Consider the following 6,521-nt stretch of genomic DNA (forward strand, 5'->3'; position numbering starts at 1 on the left):
TCTCCAAGGTGAGTTTTTTAAATTATGACTTTTAATTTCAAATATTCATATGCTATTCGTATCCTATACCATTATCTATCTGTTTATTTTAATATAAAATAAATGTGATTTTACCCAAAATTGCATAGTTAAAATTGATGCCCTGAGAAGATAAGCTGTATTTAGTCTGTGACTATTTCCTAGACACTTTCAGGTACTTCTTGGGCTTGAGAAGAAAAGAAACTGTAATCTCCATCTGCAAATATAATTTTAATGTTTGAGAGAATTTCTTTTTTATACATTCTGATTTCTCATTAATGACATTAAAGGAAAAGGAACCAAGGCTCCTGGGTGGGAGCCTCAGCTGAGTTCCCAGCTGGCAGCACCAACTTGCCAGGCATGTGGCTGAGCCATCTTGGAGGGACCATTCCAGCCCCAACTGATGCAGGTGGAGCAGAAATCAGGTGGTTAAATGAACCCTGCCCAAACTGAAGATTCGTAAACAAAATTCAACACTGCTGCTTAAGCCACTAAGTTATGGGAGTATTTGTATTACACTATGATAGGTAACAGAACAATGAGCAAAGAGCTTGGAACAGATACTACACAAGGGAAGATACACGAAGGGCCAATAAGCACAAGAAAATACTAACATCATCAGTCATCAGGGAAATAAACATTAAAACCACAAAAGATATCACTACACATCTATTAGGATGGCTAAAATTTAAAAAAAAACAAAAGAAAACTGTCCCATACCATGTGCTGGTAAGGATACAGAGGAACTGAAATGCTCACACTTCGTTGAAGGTAAATGGTACAGCCACTTCCAAAAATAGAGTTTTTTAAAGACTTAAACTTGAACCAGCAAGTTCATCCCTAAATATTTACCCAAGAGAAATGAAAACATATGTCCACCAAAAATGTATACAAGAATGTTCCCAGAAACTTTTATCATGACAGTCCAACTGGATACAGCCCACATATCTATCAGCTGGAGAATGGATACACAAATTGGGGAATTATCATAAAATGGTAAATACAACTGAATACAATAAAAAGGAATAAACGATTGATACAAGCAATAACATCAATGAACCTAAATAATATGGCAATGAGGGAGGGAGATGAGACACGTAATGATGCTTACTTTCTAAGTCCATGTATATGATGTTCAAAGCTAGGCTAAACTAATTTAGTAAGGAGTTTAAAATCATGATTCTGTCTGAGACAGTCTACTTCCTAGAGCCTGTGATCTTAACCATGAAGCTATATCTGTAATCCACAGATAAAGATTTTGAAGGAGATAATGATTTAACTTGTTATATGAGTGGTGAGATTCTGGGGAAGAGGGAATAATTAAGAGATAATTGGGGAGAAGTGAAATAGAACTTTGTTTCTGCTCTCCATATATTTGGTTATTTCAAAATTTTAAAATGGCATGTATAACATTAAAAAATATTTTTTATTGAGTGTAATTTACTCAAAGTAAAATGCACAAGTCATAAGTATATATTTTGGTGAATTTTGTGACAAGTATCAATACACACCCATGTAACCAACACCCCATTGTCACCATTGCCCAGAGGCAACCACTGTTCTAATTGAATGCCAGAACAAAGTTGAACACAATTAAAAGAAATATGGCACAATCCAGCACTTGACAATGTAAAATTTCACAACATGTGGCATCAAGGAAAAAATTAACAGGTATGCGAAAACGTAGAAATATATGGCCCATAACCAGGAAACAGTCAGTAAATAGAAGCAGAATCAGAAATGACAGAAATTTAGAAACTGGAAAACAAAGACTTTAAAACAGCTATTATAAATACACTTAATATGCTCAAGAAGGAGTGGGAAACACGAACATGATGAGGAGCCAAAAGAAATGTTTTTAAAAGAGAGCGAGCCTGAAATGGAATTTCTAGAGGTGAAAATTAAATCATCTGAAACAAAAAATATACTGAATAGATTAAGAGCTGATTAGACACTATAGAAGAACAGATCAGTAAACTATCAGAAGACATAGCTATAGAAAATGTCCAAAATTAAGTACAGAAAAAAAAGATAAACAAAAAATTAAAATTATATATAGCACTTACGGAACAATATTAAAGAACTCTAACATGTATAATTAGAGTCCCAGAGAGGAAGAGGAGAGATATATGAAGAAATAATAGCTTAAAGTTTATCCAAATTTAGTGGAGACTATAAGCCCACATGTCCAAAAAAAGTCAGTGGAACCCAAGCAGAATAAATATAAAGAAAACCATGCCAAAGTAGATTATAATCAAATTGCTAAAAAAGAGAGACAAAAAGAAAATCTTAAAAGCAGCCAGAGATAAAAGGTATATTACATACAGGGTAATAAAGACAAGCATGACAACAGACTTCTTATGATAAAATATGCAAACCAAAAGGAAATGGAGCAATACCTTAAAATGCTGAAAGAAACTCTTATAGAATTGTATTCCCAGGAAAATTATCTTTCAAAAATGAAGACAAAATAGAGAATGTTAGAGATAGAAAAAAATATTGCACACAAATAAAAACTGAAGGGATCCATCAACAGCACACCTGCACAAAAGATATTTAAAAAAAATTTTTTTTCATACTGTAATCAAAAATCAGAGATTGTCAGATTGAATTTTAAAAGCAAGACACCTATAGTCTGCCTACAAGACATTTTTTGTGTATACAAAAATGTATACACTGTAGTGTATACAGATGTTGAACTATAAATGCTGTACACCTGACACTTTTATAATAATAATAATAATAATAAAAGAATTCTCCATCCAGCAACAGCAGAATACAAAATCTTTTCAAATGTACATATAACATTCACAAAGAAAAACTGTATTCTGGATCATAAAACAAGTCTCAGTAAATTTAAGGGAATTTAAATCATGCAAAGTATGTTCTCTGATCATAACGGAATTTAAAATAGAAATCAACACCAGAAAGATTTCTGGAAAATCCCCAAACCTTTAGAAAATAAATAGCCTGTAAGTTGAAACTTAATCATAAGAGAAATTAGAAAACATTTTGAACCAAAACAAAAATGAAGATATAACATATCAAAATGTGTGGGATGCAGCCAAAGCAGTACTTAGAGGGAAATTTATAACTTTAATGCTTGTATTTGAAAAAGAAAGATCTCAAATTAATTATCTAAGTTTCCACTCTAAGAAACTACAAAAGAAAGAGTAGATTAAATACAAAGCCCATATGAAACTTACACCTCAATAACTCTGATAAAAATTCTTATTCTTTGTCCATTTTGGCCTGAGAGTTTATCTTAAATTGTTCTTTTCTGTTGCTTTTCTTTTCTTCATAGCTATAGATCTCTGTTATAGATAACAGCCTTGTTGAAGAAAGCACATAGCTATATACAAGGGCATACATAAAGAATTTCTGATTTTATGGTACAAATTGTGTCCATGAACGACCATATATTAAGCCCTTCCCATCTGCCAGCCCTTGCACATATGTTGTTCCATTTAATACCCAGGCTACAGTGGATCCCTAGGGGGTTCTGATGGCTTAATTTATGATCACCAGAAGCTGCCATTAAAACATACGCCTCCTGCAGAATTGTTGGATTTGGTTTATTTTCTCTGTTAGGTGTGAATATTTGTTTTCATCACACAAGAAACCATCTTGAAAAAGCCCCTCATAACTCTTGAGTTGTACGAGATCAACTTGCTTTAACGAATTATGAGATCAAGGAGAATCAGTCTGAAAAGTAGCCAGCACGTTTAGAAAAGAGGCAAGATACAGAGCAGGGATGGAATTTATGTCAATCTGAGTAGTCCTCAGCCCCAGTCCCTACATGTCACAACAGTGAGAACAGGGAAGATGAAGGTGTGAAATGCAGAGCTGAGAGATGACAGCCCCCTGTTGTCAGGAACGCACATTTCTTCCTATCAGTCCCAAGGTGCCTCCTCACCTTGTGCTCACTTACGTTCATCTGTGGTGAACTTTTCCACTGCGGGACTACAGCTTCCCTTTCTTTGGTTCTGTTTGGGACCCCACTGCCTGGTTTCATTTGTAACCTCTCTAGAGACCAGGTAAGGTGCTCAACCCAATATTAACAAATGTCACAGATTTACACAGAGGAATTATTTGTTTACTGATGAACTGATCAGAAGATGTCATTACAGCCAGGGATCTTTTCCCGAATTAAAACTAGGGTTTGAGAATTATTTTTTCAAAGGTCCATTTTGAATTATGGGGCTGTAATTCCATCTTGAAGCCTATTTGTGGGTCACGCTTCACGTCTTATGGTTTATGACTTCAACCCAGGCCCTCGATGGAATTATAGCCCAACAGGCACAGAGACTGCTATTTATCATCTGTTTATTTTACAACCGAGCATTGAGTATATTTTGGTTTTATGCTCCTGGAGAAGACAAGCAGGGAGGAGGAGGTGGAGGAAGAGGAGGAGGAGATAAAAGAGTTGAACCCAAGCTACAGCCATGTCCACCCAACTCTAAAACCTTGAGATAAAAACCCAAAGGCAGACAACAGTCCAGACATGTTATATCCTCGTTAACAGACACCTGGAAGTCTCTTCTATGTGTTACTGTGGAAATAAAATGTCCAAATGGCTGTGTGGTAGCTCTTCTTGGCTGAGCACGACTATAGCAGAACTCAGAGGGCGGACCCAAGCGAGGGGTGGCCATCGCGCCTCCTTCCCACCCCCGCCTTTGTCGTCTCTGTGCCAACAAGCTCACAGGCAGGAGGCTGCAAGCATGCAAGCAGCTGGGTCAGAGATCAGGCAGGGTCACTGCGTGCTCAGGCCTTGGGTTTGGCCTCTGGTCCCCGAGGTGTGCTGGGCGGGACGTCCCTTGATCTCTCCATGCTGTCACCAGCCTCCGCAGCACACTTGGCCCTGGGCCTTTGCAAACATTCTAATTTGTTGCATAATTAATGTAACAGTGATTCAAGGCAGAGAGGCTTCTGGGACTAATTAGTGACCTGAATCTCCATGGTCGCCTGCATTCCATTCTTATCAGTGCCGGGAAGAGCTGCACTCTTAGAAATAACGTCTCCCACTTACTACTGCAACACAGCCAAGAGGCAAAGATCATTTTTCCCTGCAGTGCACAAAAATTCCATCAGTGTGTAATCACTTCCCACAGGGACTGAACTTCCCCTGGAAGAGTCGCATTGAATTAGTCCCTTGTGAACTTTTAGGCTTCCATATGGGCCTGGGAAGCTCTCATCGCAGGTGAAGAAACAAAGACAGTCAGCGAGGGTTTGCTGACCATCCACAGAATGGACAGCATTGTTCTGGGGGTTGAAGCTGGTTTCAAGGCGAATAAAAGCCTCAGCTCTCTTTCCAAAGACCTTGCAGTACAATAATGAAACACACAGTGATGAGAATGGATGGCTTGTGCACTCTTGTTCCTAATATGGTCCCCCCCTTTGTCTGAGCATGCGTGGCTCCCAATGTCCCAGCCATACACAGAGAATCTGTTCAAAGTCAGAGTGAGTTCACCCCAGGAAAGGAGGGGGCACCACAGCAGCGATGTTCCCTCTGCCCCCACTCCAGCTTCCTGGAGCTCTTCACCCCCAGGAAAAACCAGTGCATTTTCAGCTCACTTGCTCAAGCCCGGCCTGATGTAGACCAGAGTCAGCAAACTGTGGACATGGCTAGTGGGCCAAATCTGGTCCGACCACTCCTTTAATTCACATATGTGTGGTATGTGGCTGCCTTCATGTGACAATGGCAGAGTTTAATATTGCAACAAAGACAGTATGAACCACAAATCCTAAAATATTTACTATTTGGCCCTTCACAGAAAAGTTTGCTGACCCTGGTTCTAGACCATCAAAAACCACCCAGCAGGTTGGTGACCTTGGCAGGCAGGTTCGTGACCTTGCCACTGTAGCACTCTTTTATTTGATCAAGTCCAGTGGTTTGAAAACTTTTTCTTTTTAATCAACAGAGATTTTAAAAGAATCTGTATGCAGAATATATAATAGATAGAGGTAACTGGCCAAGGAAGTCTCTGAGTTTGACTCAGGGTCCTTGAAAAGCCCTGTGGTTCATCCACCCTCCTGAAGCCCAGACCAGACGTGCTCCCCTTCCTACACAAGCACCCTTCAAATGTGCCAAGTGAGTGTGGTCCTCATACATCTCTCAACCAGGGAAAAATGAAGCTAGTTCCTAGGATCATTCCTCATAGGATGAGCCTTCACATCCTCCCACGCACCTCAGTTAAAATAAGTGCCCAGAACAGGACACCACGTCGCAGGATTGGGACCGTCCATAGAGAGCTAGTGGGAAACATCCATTTCTCAGTCTGGAGTCTCTATGAAATGGCTTGTGGCAGATTGTATTCCCCAAAGTTGGATGCAACAATAATTCATTCCATTTGTTCTTCCACAACCTTGCCGTCCTCCCAGCAAACGATGGCATCTAATTCTCCTTCCTTTGAATGTGGGTGAGCTTTTGCCTCATTTGTAACCAACAGAATGTCAAGGGCGTGACACTGCATGGCTTCAGAGGCTGAGTCACCTTGTGAGGT

The sequence above is a fragment of the Balaenoptera physalus genome (assembly GCF_965194825.1).
Source record: "Balaenoptera physalus genome assembly, chromosome: 10".
Taxonomy (NCBI): domain Eukaryota; kingdom Metazoa; phylum Chordata; class Mammalia; order Artiodactyla; family Balaenopteridae; genus Balaenoptera; species Balaenoptera physalus.